Source organism: Hypomesus transpacificus, chromosome 9, assembly GCF_021917145.1.
Source record: "Hypomesus transpacificus isolate Combined female chromosome 9, fHypTra1, whole genome shotgun sequence".
In the NCBI taxonomy this organism is placed as follows: domain Eukaryota; kingdom Metazoa; phylum Chordata; class Actinopteri; order Osmeriformes; family Osmeridae; genus Hypomesus; species Hypomesus transpacificus.
The window spans coordinates 13,114,764-13,136,750 of NC_061068.1; the positions used below are offsets into that span (position 1 = coordinate 13,114,764).

Genomic DNA, 21,987 nt, shown 5'->3' on the forward strand with positions numbered 1-21,987 from the left:
TTTAACACACACGAGAGGGGAGTGAAAAACACTTCTACACCCAATGCTCCTTAATAACTATGACAACCATGTCAGGGTAATGGAGGCAGGGTATGTAAGCGTGGGCATGTCTTTGTGTGTGTTATAACCCAGGTGGTAAACACTGGAAAGAAGTTACTATTTCCTAAAGATTTTATGAGAGAGATAGAAAAAGAGAGAGAGAGGAGGGAGATGGAGAAAGAGGAGAGGGGCAAGAGAGAGCGAGAGTGTCGAAAGGGATGAAGAGAGTGAAATCAAACGAGGGAAAAGACAGCCAGATGTGAATTATTGATTGATTCAGGTGTGAACTATATAATATTGTTAATGTTCACACTGTAGGAAGACAGATGTGGAATGAAGAAGATAGAGAGAAGAGATTTTATGGGAGGAGAGAGGAGGTAGAGAGAAGGATTGGAAGGTATAAAGAGAGAGGGATTGGAAGGTATAAAGAGAGAGGGATTGGGAGGTAGAGAGAGGGATTAGGTAGCACTATGTCCTAGCACAATGTTCTGCTTTCTGCTGCTTCACTCACTCTTATGTCTTTCTCCTTCTGTCTCTCCTTCTTTGCCATTCTCCATCTCTCTCAATATTGGGTGGCACTTAGATACCTCTCTCTCTCTCTCTCTCTCTCTCTCTCTCTCTCTCTCTCTCTCGAAACACTTTCGACCTCATACCCAGCTGGACCAAACAGTGACTGGCGCACTGGGTAACACACTCCCCATTGATCGTCACTTTCCACCGCAATGTGCAACAGACGACTCAATACGACCTTGTCCTTGACTGAACTATGAAGGCCTCATGCCCGGTCTTCATAAACACAATCCTTGCATTGTGTAGCAGGCCTGCATGTCAGCCCTAATGTATAGGGTCTTATGTACAGTACATGTCTTTGGCCCCACAGTCTCAGAGTTTGGCTGTTACCTCAATGGTGTGTAACCAAAAACTGTAAGCAAGAACAAATGGTGCACTAGGGAGGGACTAGAGGGAGAGGGGGACTTTCTCACTAAATGAGGGACAGACGGAGAGACAGAGAGGGAAACGGAGATAAAGAGAGAGAGAGAGAGAGGGACAGAGGGAGAGACAGAGAGGGAGATGGAGAGAGAGGGAGGGAGAGAGGGAGGGACAGAAAGACAGATAGAGAGGACTGGATAGTGCGAAGAGCAGCAGAGAAGAGTGAGTGTAGCTTGTACCAACTGCTCTACACAATGCTTCTAATCCCTCCCACTTCCTTTCATCATCACCTCTCTCTCTCTTTCTCTCTCTCTCTCTCTCTCTCTCTCTCTCTCTCTCTCTCTCTCACGACAGCATCTTTCTTTCTTTCTCTACCTCTCTCTTTCTCACAACAGCATCTTTCTCTCTTCTCTACCTCTCTCTTTCTCACGCCAGCATCTTTCTCCCTCCCTCTCGGTCCCTCCCTCCCTCTCTGTTGTTGCCTTCTCTGCCTCTGCAGACACACCTGCCTTGCATACTAAAGCTGCACATTGCGCCGCCCGCCCACCCTCAGTCATGCATACCTGCATATCACACACACTTTAATACTAACATACATTAAGTAACTCAACTCCCTAAACATTCACGCACACGTAGGCACACACATAAATAGGGACAAACACACACATTGCAACAAGTGCCCGAGTATAAATAAATTACTTTCTTTCAAGACTGCATTGTGCTTCAGACCAACATGGTTTCTATCTCAGTGATTCTTTCATAAACAAATGTAGGAGTACAAGCATCATTCAGTCTGTGTGTGTGTGTTTGATACAGCACTGCTGCATGTGGCGTGTTCTGGAGAACGTGTGTGTGTGTGCGTCTCTTTACGGATGAACAGCCAGGCTAGAGAGGGCACCACCCTAGAGTGGAGAGCTGTGCTTCTTTCTGCTCACTGACTCACTGGGATGGGTGTGTCCCCTTTCGGTGTGAGTGACTGTGTAAGTGTATGTGTGGGTGTGTGTGAGTGACTGTGTAAGTGTATGTGTGGGTGTGTGTGAGTGACTGTGTAAGTGTATGTGTGCGCTTGTGTATGAAAGTGAGTTTTGAGTGTGTGAGTAAGTATGGTTTTGTGTGTGTGAGTTGCAGTGGCAGAAGGAGAAGCCAGGAATGCAGGAGACCTCACCCTATCTGCAGTCACGTGACCGGACTGGATGAGGAAATCCCCTGCCCCTGCTGCAGAGAGGGAGAGAGATATGGGAGAGAGATAGTGATGAGGGAGACACAGAGAAAGAGTGGGAGAGAGGAAGACAAGTAGGGACAGTGGTGAGGGAGGGGAGATGGAGGAGGGGTAGTGTGGAGGAGTGGACAGAGAGAGAGAGATGAGAATAAAGTGTGGGTGATAGAGAGCAGATGAATGGAAGATATAAAAAAGAAATGGTCACATTTGAGAAAGATAAAAGGAAACTGAAAGTGTGAGGTAAGAGAGGTGGTCTCCACCCCCCCCCCCCCTCCCCACACCCACCACCCCCCATCTAAACACATGCTGAACTCACATATGTTTCTAAACATTAAGCAGGCACACTCCACATCAGTGTAAACACACACTGACATAGAACAGAGAAATATCCACATCTCTGTCTCTGTATTTATATTCAAACACTAACGCTAATTTTAATACAGACACACAAAGAGCTGTCCTCTCCATCTCTAACCAGCATGAGAACTGTGGCCTTCTCTGGGCTCCTCCCTCCAGCTCCCCCTCTTCTCCCTCCAGCTCCCCCTCTCCTACCTCCAGCTCCCCCTCTTCTCCCTCCAGCTCCCCCTCTTCTCCCTCCAGCTCCCCCACTCCTCCCTCCAGCTCCCCCACTCCTCCCTCCAGCTCCCCCTCTCCTCCCTCCAGCTCCCCCACTCCTCCCTCCAGCTCCCCCACTCCTCCCTCCAGCCCCCCCACTCCTCCCTCTAGCTCCCCCTCTTCTCCCTCCAGCTCCCCCACTCCTCCCTCCAGCTCTCCCTCTCCTCCCTCCAGCTCCCCCACTCCTCCCTCACTCCTCCCTCCAGCTCCCCCACTCCTCCCTCCAGCTCTCCCTCTTCTCCCTCCAGCTCCCCCACTCCTCCCTCCAGCTCTCCCTCTCCTCCCTCCAGCTCCCCCACTCCTCCCTCCAGCTCTCCCTCTTCTCCCTCCAGCTCCCCCACTCCTCCCTCCAGCTCTCCCTCTCCTCCCTCCAGCTCTCCCTCTCCTCCTTCCAGCTCTCCCTCTCCTCCCTCCAGCTCCCCCACTCCTCCCTCCAGCTCTCCCTCTCTCCGTCTGGCAGATCCAGTTGGTACTTGGTAGTAGGCTCTGTCCCAGGGTTTGATGAACACCATACACTCACCATGAGGGTACCATACACACACACACACACTTGCAGACTATATAAGGACTACAGAACAGTGGAAGACTACAGACAGAGACACACCTCTTTATAAGGAGTCCTGTACAACACCAGAAAGACACAAACACACACACATCAGTGCTATATAAGGAGAGAACTACTGTATAGTCTGAACACACACACAGTCCGCCCATCATGTCTGGTGTCATATCTGAGGTAAAATCGCACGACTAACTGTCAGGGAACAACACTCCTCCAGGTTACACAGAGACATAGTGTGTGTAAGTATGTGTGTGTGTCTGGACAGGGGGTCAGACTGAGCCCAGAACAAGTTTCACATCAGTCCTAAGGGTTCCCTATCTCTTCACGCACAGCAGGGAGGACGAGTGTGTGTGCGCACACACACACACACAACGAACACGAGCAATTAAAACAAATCAAATCAATACAGAGACATGAATCCATTTTACACATCTGTCCTCGTATCAGTTAAATATCTAATAGATTTTAGTTTCTCTGATCACACTGACAGTAGCACCTCCCAGCCTGCACTAACTACAGCCTAGATTTACAAACCATGCCGAGTATTATAGGGTCAGTAATCCAGTTCTCAAAAGTTCCGATTTTATGGTTTGTATGGGTCCGTGTGCCCAATCAGAGCACAGATGTAGTAAAGCTCAGTAGCCTATCAACATGTGAAACCAAAGTGGGTGACCTTCCCGGTGTGGTGGGAATGGTGGCGCACCCATGAACGCAGCTCCAATCCTTACACTCCTTACACTCTAACCTCCACCCTCAAACTCAGAGTCCAGACACACCTTCCTCGGTAACCTATATGTCGCCTGTTTACAAGGTAACCTCTATGTTTCTATATGTCGCCTGTTTACAAGGTAACCTCTATGTTTTCTATATGTGGCCTGTTTACAAGGTAACCTCTATGTTTCTATATGTGTCCTGTTTACAAGGTAACCTCTATGTTTTTATATGTGGCCTGTTTACAAGGTAACCTCTATGTTTTTATATGTGACCTGTTTACAAGGCAAACACATGAAGATTTTAGGCAGCACCAGAGCTGCCACAACCTGCCCCTCCTGATGCAACACAGGAACACGCCTCCATGTTGGGTGTATGTTGTCCTTTCAAGCCCTGGCTTATTCTCCGTCTGCATACTGTTACCCAACCGTCACGCCTGATGGAAAATGTCAGAGTGGTTTGTATGCACTTCCTCAAATGAAACAAAGGTCGTTACGGAGTCGCAGTGGAGAAGGAACAAGGAAGTGAAGTACTGTCTGGTGTGTCAACGAGCACAGTTGTGGAATTCATCAGTATTCTGGTATTTCGGGGTGTTCTTTCAGCACGAGACGGTCTGGAACTATGAATCCTGTGTGTGTGTTCTGGAATGTTGCGGCACAAGTTTTGGAAGGCGGGTATAAAGGAGGGGCGCTCACACACACACACACACACAACAAGGTTATAATGGAGAATTCTCATTCCTGGCATTCCTCGCTGTGGTGCTTTTTTCTCAACTCATTCTGATTGGATGGAGGCCAATGCATTTCTTGTAGTAACTATTAGTGCGTTATGAGGATGTAAATTCTACTGAAGTGTGTCACGCGCATCTACATGCTTGTACGAGATGGCTACGGTGAAAATGTTTTGCTGGATTCTCTCTTACCAAACGCTCCACCTTCCCTCTCTCCCTTCCACTCCAAACTCTTTAGGTCCTTGTTTGTTTAGTCCCTCCCTCCCTCCTTCTTTCGCTTCCTCGCTCACTCCCTATCTTGGAGTAGAAAAGACAGGCCTGTATGTGTGTGTTTTCAACACTACCCTATCAGACCATCCCAGGGGTATGTAGGCCCTGCCTCCATTCAGTAATCGTTCCATGCTGTCTAATGCTGCACTAAATGATACTCACAAAGAGAAGGAACGAGGGGGGGGGGGCAGGAGTAGTAGGATTCAGAAGGGGGCACATGGAAAGAGACAGAAACAGAAACGGTGCAGGGGGAGAGAGAGAAGGAAACTACACACTTTTTATGGAAATTTAAACAACTCCTGAGTGATCTATATAATGTCATTTTTGTTGAATACATTTAACATAAGTACTATGGGAAGCATTATCTTTCATCAAATGAGTAACTCCCAAGGTAGTCTGGAATGATTAACGACTAATGGACATTACATCCATTCCGGTGTGTGTGTCCACCCTTAGCTTTCTAAGCCATCTAAAGCAGAGGTGTCAAACTCATTTTAGGTAAGGGGCCACATACTGCCCACTTTGATCTCAAGTGGGCCAGACCAGTAAACTCGTAGCATAATAGCGCATACATAACAACAATATTTCTTGATGTTTAAAATAAGGTTTATCATCAAAAACCTTCACCAATGATTTAAACATCAAAAAGTCTTTCTACAATAAACTAGAAACATAAAGACTTAAAACTCAAGACATCAGCCCACTGTTTATCTGCCTGATTCCCTCGCTTTGTGACGCATCTGACGTCAAACGCGTCACAAAGCGAGCAGCGAGCGCTGCTGCCTGTGGCAATGAGCGCTGCTGCCTGTGGCAATAAGCGCTGCTGCCTCCGGAGCAGACATCGCATTTACACAGTTTTTGAAGCAATTACTGGATCGATTAAAAAAATTACTAAATGTTTCTAATCATAAACCTGCATATTCTTAATAGACATTTGGATTTGGAATAGCAGTTACTTTTATAGAAATGCAATTTATGTCTTCCTGTAATTTTCTAACTTATCAAAGACATCCGACAGGCCGAGCTGGACGCCCTGGTGGGCCGGATCCGGCCAGCGGGCCGTATGTTTGACACCCCTGAATCTAAAGATTCTTTCATTTTTACCTTAAGTGCAACTGGTCGTGACCCCGGTTGTGACTTAATGACCAAGGACAAAAGTGGGTCGTGAGGTTAGACCAATTGAGAAACACTGGTCTAGAGGGCCTACCAGAGGGCCTACCAGAGGGCCTACCAGAGGGCCTACCAGAGGGCCTACCAGAGGGCCTACCAGAGGGCCTACCACAGTCTATATTATGAAGAAGTACTTCAAATGTACTATTGATTCATTAGTACTGTTGTACTATACGGGATTTTAACCTTTTCTCTTTGTTATACATACGACATGCAATGTATACAATATTTTAGGGATGGGCATTCGATTAAATTGTCTTAATCGATCGTCAGGAGAATTAATGATCGATTTAAGATGAATATTAAAATATTTATATTAAAATTCACTATTTATAGGCTATTTTAAAATGCAGTGAAAAAAGAAAAACATAACGTGTTTCCGCATTGAAATCTGTATTACAAGAAGAACAACTATTTCTGTGCTCCTAGCAGAAGCCGGTGCTCAAACACAACTGACCCTCGTTGTTTTTCCGGCTAATTAACAAAGCTTCATAAAAACCTTCGCCCTCAACAATACTTGAGGGTAGCATATCCATCTCGATGGACTTGCAGATCCGTTGGGTAATTTTCTCTGCTCGTTGTGCATCGCAGCTCCTCCGTGCTAACACCGAGAACAGGATGCACCGCCACCAACCAGGGTCGGATGTACGTTCTTCAAGTGGTACATCATTTGAGTTGTGGAGGAGTTGTATTTATACTCAGCTTTGCAGCGTTGGCAGTGACCAAAGTCATTTTAAGTCAAAATGGTCACACGCTACATTTCGCTGTGACCTCTTCATGTTTACTTTTGAAATGCATGGAAACTCGCCGGTAACTGAGTACGCCTGTGGCGTATTTCTCCAAACATTGCCTTTGTGTGGTAAAATGTTTAATTGCTGCCACATAGCAAAATCCAATTGCATTCCTTCAAGACTCACACTACGCAACAGGACACGCATTAGTTTCATCTATGATTTTTATTTATTTATGATCAATTAATCGATCGTCGATTAATTATGCATCCCTGCTAAATAAAGTCACTTCATATCCTCAGAGTTAGTCAGTAAAGATGGGGATCAATATTACCACCATCTAAAAACTTCTCTATATCCATTGGTCTCAAAACTAAGCCAACTCCTCCACCTGTCTAGATCAGTATGCCGAGCTCCGCGAAAAGGTTTATTTCAAAAAATGATTGTGATTTCATTTGGCAATTTCATTTTAAGTATCGATGCACTACCCTTGGAAGAATTTTCTTTATTTAAAATAGCCATGCCTAAACGTTTTTTATGTTCTTTGTGGGAGTCAGGTGGCTGAGGCGGGAGTCAGGTGGCTGAGCGGTTAGGGAATCGGGCTAGTAATCTTAAGGTTGCCAGTTTGATTCCCGGCCGTGCAAAATGACGTTGTGTCCTTGGGCAAGGCACTTCACCCTACTTGCCTCGGGGGAATGTCCCTGTACTCCCTGTACGTCGCTCTGGATAAGAGCGTCTGCTAAATGACTAAATGTAAATGCATCTTGGGTGGCATTTAAGAACCAAGGACTTAAACTAACTACTTTTAGAATGGTTTGCACTAAAGAAAGTCAGTACTTTAAGCTTTTTATTTGTTTAAGTCTCTGCAGCTAGTGTACTTGAATTTTATTCATCTACAACATTATGTTGTATAATTACAGTTTTGCACAATAAATGTTCTCATAACTACATATGTTTCTTTCTTAAAAAAATTAATACATTTAGCAGTTTGGCTTTCCTTAAGGTCTATGTAACCTGTTCTGAAATTGTTCTATTATAATTTATATATTGTGATATATATCGTTATCGCAAGAGGCTGCAATGTATATTGCAACATGGATTTTAGGCCATATCGCCCATCCCTAGCTGGCACCAGAGGGTCGACCACCAAAGGGTCAACCCAGTCGACCAGAGGGTCTGGAGCAGCGGTTCTCAACTGGTCTAACCTCAGGACCCACATTTGTACTGGGTCATTAAGTCACAACCCAAAAATATTACGGGTTTAACAATATATCGTGGAACAAAATATCGCAATTTTTTTTTTTTTACAATATGTATCGTAGAGTTATGGCCATATTTGTACAATATGACGTCCATTTGATCCTATTGGTTGAGCTACCTGCGTGTGACCTCTGCACATGTGTGCATTCATTGTATTCACAGAAATCGCTTGAACTGAGTGAACTAAATTGTATGTACAACAAAGAAAATGTATGTGTAATGTTTGGGGAAAAATCTGTTAATTGAATTTGTTTCATAAAAAATTGTGTTCAAAATATTGTAATACATATTGTATTGTACACCCAGTATTGTGATAAGTATTAAATCGTGAGCTGAGTGTATCGTTACACCCCGAAAAATATATCTATTTCTTTCCAAACTGTTATAATTTATTTCACAAAACAATTTGTGCAGTAATCATTTGTGTTCTAGAATGTAGGTGGCACGGTGTGAGCCTTTGCACCTTTTAAAATAAAAGGGTACCATCGGAAGTTTGGTAACTTGGACTTTTTGACGGAGCTGAATAACATGTCCGCAACCCTCTTTCCGGGACCCACCAGTTGAGGAAACACAGGTCTAGGGTTTACAAGAGAGGTCTACCAAAGAGTTTACTACAGTAAAAAAAAAAAAACAGTTTACTACCGTTTAACATGGTCTCCTATCAGCGAGGAAGTGGATAAACGTCCTCTAGAGTCACATTCAAAATAACTGTATTTGTATTGATGAATCGTCTCTGGTTCTGTACTTATTAAGGTCACCATCCAGGCAGCCTCACCTGTGGCCCCTTTGAAGGGAAGTTCCTTTGAAGACCACAGGCATCTGTGCTCTATAGGACCCTCCCAATTAGCAGCTGCTAATGAGAACCAGAGGGCTCAAAGGGGAAGGGCAGACAAGCTTTGATTCAGCCCTGAGTAGAGGGGCCCCTGGCTGGGGGGGTGCCAGCTGACCTCCCCCAGGCTGGACCTAGACAGGTGGAGGAGTTTGCTTAGTTTTGAGACCAACGGATATCAGGATTTCCCGCCGAAAAGGTGTTAGTTAAGGTGGTAGGGTGGGGTTTGTCGTACCGGGGACCGGGGGGGGGGCTAGTTTGTGCGATAGACTGATGCGTTCTGCAGAGAAGGGAAACTGGCGTTATAAAGGTTTTAGATGGTGGTAATATTGATCCCCATCTTTACTGACTAACTCTGAGGATATGGAGTGACTTTATTTAGCAGGGATGCATAAAATATTGTAAACATTGCATGCTGTATGCATAACAAAGAGAAAAAGGTTAAAATAAATGGCCAAATAGTACAACAGTACTAATGAATCAATAGTAAATTTGTAGTACTATTGAGCGTATGCTAAAATGACTAAATGCTAAAATGACTAAATGTAGTACTTCTTCATAATATAGACTTCAGGTAACTTAGGTCTACTTACACTAAGATGCAACCTCAGGTAGCTCTAGACCGTGCTGGGAGTAAGACTGATGCTACGCTAACTAGTGAACAGTGTAACACTTTCTGACCTATGCTATGCTAGTTGGTGCCAACATTATAATAGTAAGCAACCAACGCTACCCTATGACTAATGCTATAGATTGTAGCCATGGCTTGGCTATGCTAACATAGCCGTGCTATGCTAACATAGCCGTGCTATGCTAACATAGCCGTGCTATGTGGAGCTTGTGGAGATGGCTGCAGTAGACAGCACTGGGGGCTCCTTGTTCTTCCTAATTGTGACATGAATTGGCCATATACGTAAATGCTCTAGGCCAGCTGGGAGGATATGCTAATCTTTTAATTAGACCTGCTCAGCAGAACTTTCAAGGGCCTCTCTCGCTCTTCTTTTCTTCCTCTCAACCCCCTTGCTATATACCACCTTAGTTACAGTCTCATTTCACTCTTAAAAGCAACGGAACAAAACCAGATAGTATAACAGGTTGCACTTCTGCTGAAGAGTGAGGGATGCTGGGTAAAACCCTGACACCTGAGAACACAGTGCAACCTGAGAGTCATTCCTCTCCTTTGGTTCCTGATTTTCAATTTCCAGGCCCTCACTTCCTTAGCTACAATCTGTTCCTCGTGCCCTGCATCCCAATTTATCATCATCGCATGGAGTAATAGTTTGAGAGGGCCATGATGTAAATACACACAGATCTTCTTCGCTCATTAGTGTCATCGATTAGCGGTGAGTCAACACACCTGGGAATCGACACTGAGCCTGAATCCATGATTGTGTGAAAGGCACGGATGACACTGTTGTAAAGGGAGCCAGGCAGAGGCAGTTACAGTGTGAACAGCTCACAGTTATCTTGTCTACAGTCCAGCTCAAGACAGAACATCAGTTACAGAGAGAGCCGGGAAAGAAGTCAAGCTGTGATAGACAGCAACAGAAAGAAAACCTAGTTTTCAAGTTCTTCATATGCTTGATTCAGCATCTGTGGCCCAACCCTGACGTTACAAAATGTAACATTTTAAATCACTGACATGATTAGAAAACACAGAGCCTCCAGAACAGGAAAGTCACATTCCCGCTGTGTCAGCCCTCTCACAAATCTTCTTTCTATAGCTCACCGACACACTAAAACGCAAAAAAAGACAAATGAGTTCCATTATGGAGAGCATTGAGAGATAACATTTAGTCATTTAGCAGACGCTCTTATCCAGATAAGCCGTGATGGCGACTTCTTTTTAACCATAACTGAATTAGCAACACCTAAAGAAGGACAGCTTGCTGTATTCGTATTACCTTTAGGATGTAGCATCACATTTCTGAATTTGAACTGAAATAAATTACATAGAGTTTAACATAAACAGTTATACTACTGTTATACCTGACATCCAGTTTTCCAACAGGGGACAAGTGTGTCTATGTGTATGGGTGGGGTGAAAATGAATCAGTAGCCAGGGTAGTTAGAAAGGTGCTTATGGAGCTTCAACAGGAGAGACAATTCTCCTGACAGCCTGTATTTCTTTCCCCGGAGCACACAGATTGAGCAGTAATGTGTGTGTGTGTCTATGCACAGTTCCCCAGCTGTGACCATATTATGACTGCTGGACTCAGCTATACAGAAAGTTAATCCCAAATATGACCCTTAAGCAGGTCAAAGTTCACCATGATGGCAGCCAACCCCAGCAAGTCAACCTCCGGTTCCTTCCTCGCTGACAGGAGGTGCTCTGCACTTCTGTCTGCTGTCACAGACTCTCTATCTAGCTCACAGACATACAATACTAACATAACACCAGCCAGATATGGACCACAACATACAATACTAACATAAATGTAACATAACACCAGCCAGATATTGTGATGTTGACCACTCACGCTGCTCATTGTTATTCTTATTTTTATATGTATTTTATTTTATATTTAAATTCTTGTATTTTTAGATTGTTTAGTTGTTAGTAATAGTTAAACTTTTATACTTTCACTTAATTTAAGATTTGTATATGTTTAGTGTTTTGCACCTCCCTTCCACAGTAAATTCCGTGTTTGTATAACATACATGGCGAATAAACCAAATTCTGATTCTGATATGGACCACAACAGACAATACTAACACAACACCAGCCAGAGATGGACCACAACACCAGCCAGATATGGACCACAATATACAATACAACATAACACCAACCAGATATGGACCACAACATTTAACACCAGAAAAACCCCTGAAAGAAAACCCCCTGTGATCTCTGTCATAGTGACATGGTGTTGATGCCAACCCAGTCCATAAGGTGGAGGTGTAATTGGGAAGTAGAGAAAACCCCCATCACCGAGTGTTGTTTAACTGACGGCTTGGGAGACTGCAGTAGATTTCTAATCGCAACAGGATGCTGACTGACAAAGTTGCTCGGTTAAATGCCGCTTAAACTCGTAATGAGTGAAAACAAACACCTTTTTGGACTGCATTTAGATTAAAATACCAAATACAGCTGAAGATGACTTATTCCAAGTTATCCAAGTTATGGACAGAGGAAACACACACTGACAGAAAAGAACAACCCTTCAGCATAAAATTGTATTCAGACTCGGGTTCTGGTTTTCCTGTCCTCTCGGTCACAAGACACTGACACACAGACAAGAACCGGTCTGTCTATCCATGCCTTGTTGAGGAGTGGAGAACCTCTCCCCTGTTCTTGGGACATACTAAATGGGCTAACACTAAATGGAATTTGCTCTAACTTGGTTGGATTTGAACACAAGACCGGCTGTCCCAGCCTGAGTGGCCCTGGCAGTCCTGCCACACTCAGCCTGGGACACAGGTGTTACTCAGCAGAACGACACCAGAGGTATGGAAACCATCAGCTGTCTGGGGAACCAGAAGAAGAATGTGAGCTCACACAATGTGGTCCTGTCTGTCTGATAGGCTTGTGGTGTTACGCAAGCAGACACACATACAGAAGTTTCCATGCAGCATTTCAATCAGAAAAAGTAAAACAAGTTCTTTGTGTGTTAAAATACACACACAGCTCATGTGCTTTTCCGTTCCCCTCCCTCCCTCCTTACTTCTCGTGACTGCAACATGGGCGTTTGTGTGAAGGCCTTGTGTGTTTCTGAACTTTGTAACCAAAGTTATGATCTGAACACTGGCATTGGACGGTTGAGGTCATTGTGATTTTGTGTAAGGAGAGAGAGAAAGAGACAGATGCTCAAAATGATTATCTATAAGCTTATGCTTCTTTCATAAGATGGTTGGACAAAAACTGTTTGTGTTTAAGGTTGGTTTTGAGTCACGAAAAATATAGAAATGGCAATGTAATGGGTGACTGAGGCTTAAGGTTTGGCAAAGAGAAAGTCTGTCCGTGTAACACTTGGTCTAGCACCTTTGGGAAAAACAAGCTTGGTGTGTCTAGTTGAAGTGCTCATAGCCGCAGATGGCATGTTAGGACCGTCTTATCTACTGTTCTAGCAGGGTTGGGTCAGTCGTTGTTCTAGACCTTGTGGAAAAAGTTAAGCAACTGTCCCCCACGCCACACCCCCGCCACACACACACACAATCAGGCTTGTGACATGTGGTGTGTGTATGACACTGACATTCTGCTTATTCACCAGAACTGATGATATGCAGAACGCTGTACGGCGGTGTGTAGCTTGTTTTTTGTGTGTTTTTCTTTATTGTGTGTGTGTGTATGTCCAGTAAACAGAGGGAATTCTGAATCGCTCTGCCAAACTGTGTTCTATAACCATGCTCAGACTGCCCCACCCGGTTTCTCAACTCAAATTCAACATTACAGCTGCTCAACGCTATGTAACTATGCCTGTGTGTTTGTACATTACATACATAGACACTAAGAGAGAGAATAAGGGGTGTGGTACAAAAACACTGTAAGAGAGACAAAGAGAGTGGAAAAAAGGAGGGAGACAGAGAGAGAACAAGGGAGAGACTGAGAGTCAGAGAGAGAGAGATTAAGATGGGTAAAACAATAGGTTGAGAGAGAGACTGAGAGATCGAGAGCGAGAGAGGAAGTGTGCAGGGAGGCCGGCAGGGAGACAGAGAGTTCCCTCTTGGCCCAGGGACGGTGTTTTGATCCTCCACCCCATGCTCCCAACAAATCACACACACAACCATGGAAACACACAAACAAAGCAGACCCCAGGATCCCACCCAGCCAGAGGTGTGAATCATGTGACAGGAAGGAGAAAGCCTCAGTCTAAAGGGTTGGGGAACAGGGAGGGGACAGCATGGTAGACATGTTTGTCAGTGACTCCCTGGTAACTGTAAGTGTTGACCACTGTTATTGGTCCCTCCCTCCCCCCCTCCCCCACCCCAGTGTTTTCCTGATCTGCAGTTTGCAGAGACACCAAGCTGAATCTGGTCTCTATCACTCTCTTCCTCTTACATTGGCAGAAAACCACAAACTGCACATCACTGTTCTGTAACCATGGTGAGGCTAATATCATCTCACATAGGAAATGTAACCATGGTGAGGCTAGTATCATCTCACATAGGAGATGTTACCTTGGTGAGGTTAGTATCATCTCACATAGGACATGTTACCTTGGTGAGGCTAGTATCATCTCACATAGGAGATGTTACCTTGGTGAGGCTAGTATCATCTCACATAGGAGATGTAGATGGAGTTGTAACACTATTACCATCATAGGATATCAGTAACATCACAATAATAATAATACTGAATTGTAAAAACTGAATTGTGCCAAGACAGAGTAGTATCCCTACTGCATTTTTCTTTTCTCTTTAAAATGCACACACGTGCAAGCACACACACACACACACACACTAATATGCCTCCCTGCTTAGTTCCAAGTCACATGACTATTTGGTACTATAGATGACCTCATCATTGTGTGTAGGTGTATAGCTACAGTGTGTGTGTATGTATGTGTGTGTGTGAGTGAGAGAGGACTGTACTTACTGTATTTCAATTCATGAGGTAAATGTGTGTGTGTGAGAGAGAGAGACTGTCAACACTTGTGATGTGTGTGCTAACAAGCTGGAGCTTAATGTGATTAGTCTGCACACACACGCACAGACACATGCACGCACACAGATACACACACATATGCACAGTATATTGTCACCATCAGATCTTGTCAACACTCCACCATCCCACAATGCCACACTCAACCTCTCAGGGGAGTCTTCACTTCCTCTCTCCAGTAATAACTTCACAACAAATCCAGCACAGCCTCACACTGCTACACACACACAAAGAGCTGTCATCAGCTTACTATGACGCATTACTCACAGCTGCACTCTCCAAAACCTCACAAAGGCACCAAAACTTAAAATGATAAACACACTCTCTCTTCATCACACAAGCTTGCGCGCATGCACACACACACACGCAAAGACTGAGAGGGATGCCACAGCTGCTGAAAGACTATCCTCTCCCTGCCTCACTAACTTTTACAGATGCACTATAGAGAGCATTCTGACTGGTTGTATCACAGTGTGGTATGGGAGCTGCACAGACCGGGACCGCAAGGCCCTGCGAAGTGTGGTCCGTTCTGCTGAGTTCATCATCGGCAGGAAGCTCCCAGCCCTACAGGACACCTACCACACACGTTGCCTAAGGAAAGCCAGCAGGATTCTAAGAGTCTGTTCCCACCCATCCTTCAGTCTCTTTACCCCGTTGCCTTCTGGCAGGCGTTACCGCAGCATCCGGTCGCGCACACGCAGACTGGACAACAGTTTCTACCCAAGGGTCATCAGGCTTCTCAATGGACACTGAAATGGATTTTTTTTTACTGCACACTAGTCACTTATACACTGTCACTTTCAGCTACTGGTTGCTCTTTCAGTAACATTGTACTACTGTACCTCGCCACCAGGCTCCTGTTTGGTCATTGACATAGTCACTGATCTGCAAATTTGCACTATTGCACTGTACTCCACTTAGGTTAAAATAGGTTATAGGGTTGAAACAGGTTTTTTGTGCATTATGGTTAGTATAGCGTACTATTTATTGTTATCTGTAATTTAGGAAGTTTTAGTGACTTAAAGACTTGAACTTAAAGCTCTTCTTCTCCAGGGGCAGTAGATCCTCTCCAGGGGCAGTAGATCCTGTCCTTCCCAACTCCAGAGGCTGCTATCGGCTCTCAAGTTCAGCACAGCTCAAAGCAAACTCATTCGGCCATGCAAGATTAAAGCTGCATTTGTGTGTGTGTGTGCGTGTATTGAACCCTCTCAGAAACAAAGGTGTGGATGGGGTGCTAAAAGGCCACTTGGTTTTAAGGGAGGGGGGTAAGCCTTAGTGGGTTAAGGAGGAGAGGAGAAAGCAGATGAGAGGAGGGGAGGAGAGAGTATGTTGAGTAATCCTGCTGTGAGGATTCCCTACTTCACTCTGTCTCTCTCTTTCTTTCTGGCACACTCTGTTACACTCTCTTTCTCTGTCTCTCGATCTCTTTGCATCTCTCTTTGATCATTCAAGCACACCTGGTCTTGAAGCCTCACCCAGTCCGACCCTGCCCTGTCTACAGATTAGAGCTGCAACTAGAATTATTTTATTAAATGATTAATCTAATGTTAATCTAATGTTTTTTCTTTTCGATTAATAGGATAAAAATTGGGCTCAAGCCTTTGGCGAGCACAACCATTGTTCTCTCTCATATATATTTATTATGATTATTTTCCCACCACAAATACAGGAGCACACCTTACAATTTCCCCAGAAATTGTACCCTATCTAGTTTAGTGTGAAATGCTCCCACACCTTGGAGGATTTAGGTCGTACTGATTTCCCTGCCTCCGCCATGTGTTTCAGAACAAAATTACTGGTCTCTCTGATGGTCTTTCCTTTACCTCTGCTCTGCGCTCAACTCAAAGTTTTTAATACTCAAACATCTCTGCGACTTATTGAGTGGAGTAATAGTCGTGCGACACAACAAATCGATAATGAAATCCGTTGCCAACTCTTTTAATAATCAAATCCGATCAATTCGTTGTTGCAGCCCTACTGCAGCTGAGTACTGAGACCGAAGAGCAACGACAGGAGAGGCACTCATAAAGTGAAATGTGGAGACTGGAGATTCTTCAGGAATTGAGTGATGACTAGAAATTAATGTTGGTATTAGTGTGAGTGTGTATGTTGATATGTGGGCAGACAGCAGAGCCTGCAAGAGCAGCAAGACAATGAGTCAGAGACAGACAGCTCAGGTGGCAAAATCCAGATGCAATTCCCAAGAAGAAGATCAGTCCCAGATCGACCCCTGGCTGAATCCAAACGCTATAGTTGATGCCAACAGCAAGTCATCTTTTTTAAGTACTTTTCAAAATACAAACATGCACACATTCATGAGAACTACTATTTAGCTGCACATGGCAACGGTATATTTGGGTCGCCAATACGTGTTGCTACCTCCCCATCTTGCCCACACTGTGAGGTATGAAAGCAATGGCCACCTTACATAAACACCTCATTGGCGTTGGTTATGTCGATTCTATGGTCTTCCAAGACAACACCGTGCAGACAGCTGAACCCCGGGGATCACCAGAGGTCGTCCAGATGAACCCTGGTCCCACCACACTGAGACAGCTGAACCCCGAGGATCACCAGAGGTCATCCAGATGAACCCTGGTCCCACCACACTGAGACAGCTGTAGCTCAACAGTACTGCTTCCCCATCTTGCCCAGTCCAGGGTTCAAACTTGAGTCCTCTGACCTACGAACACGACGACCACATCTGTTAACACTGCTTTAACCTGTTACACTCTTCAGAATCAACTCCAACTTGCTTCAACTGCGAGGGTGGGGGGTATTTATACTGAAGAGTGAGTTTAACCAGGTCAACTCAGTTATACCTTCATAAGAACTCCTTTCTAACTGCCGACAGACATTCTAGTGTTTCCGCTATGTAGATTTTTCTGCCGCCACGGTATCAGAAATAGGGCTGTACACAATTTTAGGCCGTCTATCAGCCGTGATTGTTAGAGTGCATGTCGGAGAATAGCACAGACACGCGCTTCGCAGCGCAGTTGAGATTGCGTGTGTGCGTCCTTGAGAACTAAAAGTCGCATAACTTATGTTGTCAGTTCATTTAAGCCTGTTATTGTATTAGTCTATAGCTCTTGCAAATTTAATTTAAGTTAACTGGTGATTTTTCGTTGTTTGTATTCTTCCCCTGCTAGCGAAATTGCACGTCTGTTGATTCGATAGCGATTGCTGCCCTTGCTCACGTTTGTATTTTAGGTGCAGTATTATGCTGAACTAGTTTTAATGAATAAATAGTGGGTAGATTATTATTATTTGCTACAGAATGCTTAGCCTATCAAGATTGAATAAAGCAGACAGTGTCCATGCTTCCAAGTGGCCTACCTTAAATCGATATGCTATAGCCTACAGGCCACTGACCATTTACAATAAGTTGTTAAGTCAATTATTAATTGGCAGCATTATGCCATTTAGAACATACTGTAAGGTGTCTTTTAAGTATGCTAACTTAATTTATTTAGGGGAAATAGGACAAAAATATGTGCAATATTACATTAGCTATTAGACTATTACATTAACCTGCTCCGAAATATAGGGTTAGGGTTAGCACCTTGTTTTGGCCGGTGGGGGACAGACCTGCCCCCACTGCAAAAAACAATCCTAGAGGAAACACTGCATTCCACTAGTTATCATTCAGTCAGATACACAGGCTCGCACAGAGACAAACACACACAGACAGGGAGAGTCTCTTAATTAGAGGGAGCAGATGCTGGCAGGCTAAACAGAGTAAACACAGCTTGATTTGCACTATAAACTCCCACAGCCCACTGGAGCAATGCACAGACTGAGACCGTAGACCCACCCTCAGATCTCTCTTTCACACACACACACACACACACACACACACACACACACACACACGCCCAACACACTAACCCCCAACACACACACACATACACAACAAGGCAAACGCACTCACCAACACTAGCACACACAGGAAAAGACAGTCAGGCACAAGAGAGGGATCGAAAGAGAGAGAGAGAGAAGTATTGAGAGAGAGAGAGAGGTAGGGGCAGAGAGAGACATGTGACATGGTTTATGTATCAAGCAGCCACAGCAGTGGAATGGCCGACAGGGCACTTAAACCAGCAAACCTACAATTACCAGGCAGACACACCATACCCTTGCCATGAGTCTGTTTCAGTGTTGGACATGGACACTAGCTGACTCCACAGAGGTCCCTGGCCATACAAGGTCTATTGTTGTTCATGTGAAGAACGGGGAAACACACATCTGTGCTGGTGAGGTGCTGACTGGTAGCATCCAAACTAAATACCAGAAGTTTGTGTGCAGAAAATCATCTTTGTGGGCTCTAGATACAAAACCAGAACATTCTGAGCTGTGTCCGCCACCTCTAAAGCAGGGAGCAGTGGAACTGGTGACATGTACATGGTAGAGATAGCAGGTGTGGCTTTTAGGAGCACAAGATACGGAGCATGCTACAAAGTGTTACTACATGTATTTATCTATTTATAAAATATGCTTCCACAACTAAATCAATAACGCAGGACAGTAGCAAGTCATGCCCTCACAGTTCTGAATGCAGACCAGCTGGTCTGCATTCAGAACACTACGGCCACCCAAGATTCATGAAAAGGTAGATAATGCTGATTTTGGGAAACTATTGCGTTTCCACTCTCTGTTGCTCTTCAGGTGGGTAGCAACTGGGTGTTCAGAAGTATAGTATTTTTTGTGTCCTGCAGATCTGGAATGGTTTTGTCGACAGGATGCTTTAATAAAAGCCATTATGTTAGCACGGTGCAGATTCTGCGCCCAGAGTGATCCAAGTTCTAGATAATATCAGAGCTTTGGCCCATGACGCTTGGTTATGAAGGCAAGAAAGATTGTGAAACGATGCCCTCGTTTGGAGGTCACCGAATCTGAAAAATCGTCATGAGCAAATATTGCGGGGTCTCCCTTCCCCGACGCAACGCAATAGCGCGAGGACACACCTAGAAAAAGGAGGGGGAGGAGGGGGCAGAACAGCGAGCTTATTACGCCCATCCTTGGAGATGACGTAAGAAGGATTGACTTTTCGCATCGAGAAACAAGCGCTTCTTAATTAAATCTAGTGAATCTCTTATCGTTCCGCTCTACACAATCTAATGCACTGCTCTGCAGTTTGGCACCATCGTTGTTTGAAATAGTGGACTAAGTAAGAGAGGCGATTCTTTCATGAGGTGTGGACATGAATCTAAATTGCTAGGAACCTCTCGGTCAAAGTAAAAAAGCAACGTCCGACACTAAAGTCTACGGTCGCGCACAGACGATACTGTATAATAGTATCACCTTGCAGTTACTCAATGGTGCGCAATATGTTTACTTTTACGCAGACATATTTGCTCAAGTCGTTCCACTCGACTTGTACATCGAATCAGCACGGTTCCTTCAGAAAATAAATATCTTAATTAAACTAGAAGCAAAGTGTTTTGACAGACAGTATGTTTATAGACTGTAAGGTTCGCCCACAGGTTTCAAAATGATTCCCGGTCTTGCCATTAGCCATGGGGAAATAGGAAAAGCACACTGCTACACCCGACAGTGCTTCCTACATCTTAACATTTCCTTGGTGATTAAAATAAAAAACTTGTTCGTTGACTGAAATATATGATCTTAAAGACTCTTTACCATACAGCAACAATGCGGCGTTCATAAAACGGACCTAAAATGCCCGCGCGCAGGAGAACATTCATTCACACACCTGTGGAAAAGATTGTATGGTCTCATGCTCCAAGTGGAATATGACAAAAATAAACATTCGACCTTACCCGAAGTCTACTCACGCAGCTCCGCTGATAATGTATGACTGTAAGCGTAGGACCGTGTTTACCCCTGTCAACGGATCACCAAACTGTGTCCTTCAGCGCTTAAAATCCACTTTCCCCCTCCGACAGAAATGTAGCTCTCTTCTTCCGCTTGGTTCACAGCTGGACTATGAAAATGGACTTCAGAGACGAGAAACCCAAAATAAATTTCCAATAAAATCTCAGAGGGGTATGCTGTTGTCCCACTGAAATAAAATGCTCTCAGTCACAAATGATTTAACCCTTTCTTGAAAGAGTGCAAACTGGATTTGAAGAAGTGCAAGCTGAACGGACTGGTTTCTGCCCCATTCAGACTCAAACTTGACAACTGTGGCAAGGATAACAAATCAGTTCAAAATGATTACCGCGACACTAGAAAGCTTTTCCTTCGGTTTTGATCACAGTTTCTGGAAATCAAGTTATTAAACAACTCTCTCGGTATATTACAGGCCAGAAAAGTAGGCTGCACCAAACCTTAAGATTTCACTCCAAAACGATTGTTAACCCCCCCCCCCTCTCAAACGGAAGAGGAAATTATCACCGGAGGTAACGATTCCAGTTTGTCTAACCGCGCAGCAGTTCTTGTTGATTTAACCGGAGGGGTTGTTTGTATTCTTGTTTAAAATTGTGTGTGGGTTTCCAGTCCACGTACATCCGCGTGAAAGTGCAAATAAACGCGACCTGGACCGGACTACAGAAAGAGAGCGCGTCGCTCCGCCAATTTCAGTGGCTGGAAAACCGAAAGAGGGACACAGCGCCAGTCTGTTGCTGGAAAGCTGCCGCGGAGAGAGAGAGAGGAGGGGCCAACCCGGGATTATTCAGTTAAGGTGGATCGTTGTGAAAAATGTGAAGATGACAAGAAACATGATGCAGTTCTGTAAACCATTATCGACCACCTGAATAAGCCTGTATTTATTTATATTATAGATATGGTACTGTATGTGCAGTTATACATAAATAATGATACACAATATATCTCTATGTGTATAAATACACATGTAAAACATGCATGACTTAATTCAAACCCAGTATCCTGATACACAAGTTATAAAGTAATAGTGGATGTTTGGTTACCCTCCCAGCCATATGTGACGCATGGGACGCCGTCTCCAAGGTAGCAAATGGAAACCTAAGGCTTCCAGCTAAGCAAATAAGATCATAACAGTCATTTGATACACAAAACAGAACCTTCCAACAACTGGTAATTATAATACTTATGTGCTTGACTGATGTAAAATTTGGTGTTATCGGTCCATACACTCATACCCACTAATAAACAGTTGTGTTAAAGTGATAGTACACTTTTTGTTTAACTATAATAGAGGGTGAGTACAACCATTCAGTTTGTTTGCATAATTCTATTCCGTTTAAGAAGACACTTAAGCTAAGCTTCGCTCATTACAGCTCATCTACCACACAGAGCTGATATGCCTTACCTCTCATGCAAAAGGCTTTCTAAGTAACTATGGTTACTGTACCATGCATTCAAACAGACAGGAGAGT

The 21,987-nt window shown here is 44.3% G+C and overlaps 1 protein-coding gene across 4 annotated transcripts in view; it reads right to left on the reverse strand.

The window, feature by feature from the left end:
• LOC124470874 (plasma membrane calcium-transporting ATPase 1-like) overlaps positions 1–21,664 on the reverse strand; it is a 78,439-nt gene extending 56,775 nt beyond the window's left edge. The window contains exons 1-2 of one of the 4 annotated variants that reach the window (XM_047025050.1): positions 20,449–21,664; positions 2,135–2,184 (exon numbers count right to left, since the gene is read on the reverse strand). The gene's annotated coding sequence lies outside the window, so the exon portion shown is untranslated. The remainder of the gene's footprint in view (positions 1–2,134; positions 2,185–20,448) is intronic. The other 3 variants (XM_047025054.1, XM_047025052.1, XM_047025049.1) reach the window with 3 other exon arrangements.
• Between the last annotated feature and the right edge of the window lie 323 nt (positions 21,665–21,987).